The 3017-nt window shown below is 34.6% G+C and overlaps 1 pseudogene; it reads left to right on the forward strand.

Annotated features, from left to right (window-relative positions):
* Positions 1 to 918: 918 nt before the first annotated feature.
* LOC130801058 (cytoplasmic 60S subunit biogenesis factor REI1 homolog 1-like) lies at positions 919 to 2592 on the forward strand (annotated as a pseudogene).
* Positions 2593 to 3017: the final 425 nt, after the last annotated feature.

Below are 3017 nucleotides of genomic sequence, written 5' to 3' on the forward strand. Positions count from 1 at the left end.
AGTCCACAATATTCATGTTTGGTTCTTGAAAATCAGTGATAAGTTGTTCTTGTAATCGATAAATCTGAGATGACGAGGGGTTCCCAAATCTCACCTCAAGATCCTTCCAAATGTCAGATGAGGTTTCAAAATACATGATGCTCTTGGCGATGTGTCGTTTTAACGAGGCAATAATCTACCCGGTAACCATATTATTGCACTGGTGCCATACTTGTTCATCACTGGATCTTTTAGTGGGTTTAGGGTGACTACCATTCGATAAAAGAAATTTTGTTTTTTGCATCGAGACTTATGATCATCGATCTCTTCCAATCACTATAACATGTGCCATTCAAGGACTATAGAAATCAATTTCGAACTAGCAGAGTCCGAAGGATGCAAATAATAGACACTACTTGGGTTTTGGGTAGGGTCAATAATGGTGTTGGTTTGCCTTGTATCAAGATGTTGTGTCATGTGGTTTGATAAGAATAACACAACAATGTAGAATAAAAGGAAGAAGAAGAACCAAGATACAGGTTCTTGAAGGAGAAAATGGCGGATGAAAAAGGCAAAAAAAAAAAATCAAGTAATTATACCTTCTCTGTTACCATGATACATATTAGGGAGATGATATTTGTTGAAAGAAGAAGAATAATATGTAATTCATTCAATTGAAAAAAATACAGGAAAAGGCTTCATATATATAAGTCTTAGAAACAAAACAAAATAAAATTAAGGACTAAACTATAGTAAAGATTAGAGTAACTAAGGTAAGGAATAAAATGACAAAACAAGTAGTAAGAATACATCAATTGCTAACTAATGGCTGGACTATAATTCATATCCTTATAACTTATCTAAGTTTTTGAAGATTCTAGTAAAGAAACAAGGATTTTGTGATCAATATATATTATTTTAAGTCATTGGGATCTAGTCATGGAACTTAATCTTGTAATTTTAATGGCTAGGGTTTTATTGCCTGCATCAAGAGTTAAGATTGTATGTTCTTTTAGAAGCTGTTTTAAACATCTCTGTCAGTTTTGACGTTATATCAAGTTTTTTAGTGTTCAATGGAGTTATTAGGTACTTTCGAATTTACGCTTAACTTGCAACTTTGCATTTGATTGTCGTCAGTGTGAATGTGTGATAGAAATACCCCTAATTCGTTGTCCTGTTTACGCTACAATTTACGATGTTTTGTCGCAGATGGCTGGGATTCCTGGAGTAGTAGAAGCCCTGTTTTTTGCAAAGCAATCTGCACTTGCTGAAGAGAAGAAAAAGTTAGAAGAGGCTCCCATGCTTTACAGTTGTGGAATATGTGGGAAGGATTACAAAAGCTCAAAGGCTCATGCTCAGCATCTAAACTCGAAGACAAACATCTTGCAAGCTGCCCAACGTAAGAATCTTCACAATGACGCAAATGCCATAGTCAGGCCAATGACACTTGGCAATCCTGCAAGACATCCTTATCGGAAGCATGTAGACGACAAGGAAACTGAATGGGAGGAGATTGACTCCGAGGTAGACATGAATAATGTGACGGCAAATTTATTTAAATCTATGAACATAAACGAGAATTCTACTGCTATGACTGAAACTGATGATGATGAAGATGATTTTAAAGAGTTGAATCCAACATGTTGCTTCATGTGTGACTTGGTGAACGATAGCTTAGAGAGCTGTATGGTTCATATGCACAAAATGCATGGTTTTTTCATCCCTGACCTTGAGTATTTAAATGATCCAAAAGGGTCTCCTTACATACCTCGGGGTTAAGGAAAGAAATTGTTCGGGATCCTATATATACCTCGCACTAGTACCATATCCTCTCCTTTCATAATCTTTTCAATGTTTCTTTTTATTTAACTGCTCTTCTAGCTGAAAGGGATTTCCTGTGTTTGTATTGCAACGAGAGATGTCACCCTTTTAAAAGCTTGGAAGCGGTTAAGAAGCACATGGAAGACAAAAGTCACTGTGAAGCTCGATATGGTGATAGAGATGAAGATGAGGAGGTGGAATTAGAAGAATTTTATGATTACAGCAGCAGGTACTGGTCTTATTATATACAGATCTACTCATCTGATGTTTTATTTTCTCCTTTTATATCATCAAAATTAAGTGTTTGTCACGAGTTTTATCATCTTTTCGTGATGGTAAATGGCTAATTTGGAAAACAACTTGTTGTCGATGATAGTGCTAACTCAGTAGAACTTGGTAATACCGCGTCTGAGCTCATAATCAAAAGCAGGACTAGCAGGGTTGTGTCCCCAAAGACACTAGGATCACGAGTGTTTTTGCGCTATTACAAGCAAAAACCATGCCCTACAGTGGAAAATAATAAGGCTAATTCCGTTGCATTAGCTTCAAGGTGTGCACAATCTATTGAGATTCTTATTGATTACAAGGTTCCGCTTTCCTGTTCTTTGCTAAAAACCTATTTCCGTTCTTTACGGGTACGTACAAGAGCATGGGTCTGGCAACGTTATTAAGAATTCGAAGGAGCGTATAATTAGAATGAAGGTAACAATGAAGGAGATTAGTAGATGTGGTGTGGAAAATATGCGAAGTATGATGCGTATGAAGAGCAACGTTATTAAAAATCTTCCGTAGAATATTCCATATTAGTGCTTCTACATATATATTTTGTTTTAGCTTAAATTTTGCCTATAGAAATTTAGAAAATAATAATACTTTGTTATAAAGGTTAAAATTGATTATTTGATAATTAATATTTTGAAATTTACGATGTTAAAGGAGATTAGTAGAAGCCTGTTACATTGTTTTTAGATGTTGCATAATGATGCTTATTTAGATAATCCATTTTCCTACTACTGCTATAGAACTATTTTATTTGTCTTTGCATCACATTTTCTCTATTTTTCCATTATATCCACCTCAACTTTCTCTCTATTATTTCAATATAAATTACTTCTTCGGTTTTTTTTTCTTCTTGTTTACTTTATACACAGTTTTCAAAGCAAATTTTAAACCTCAATATCTCTAAATACACATAATAAAAAATTATAAAAAATGCA

Source organism: Amaranthus tricolor, chromosome 15 (genome assembly GCF_026212465.1).
Source record: "Amaranthus tricolor cultivar Red isolate AtriRed21 chromosome 15, ASM2621246v1, whole genome shotgun sequence".
Lineage (NCBI taxonomy): Eukaryota > Viridiplantae > Streptophyta > Magnoliopsida > Caryophyllales > Amaranthaceae > Amaranthus > Amaranthus tricolor.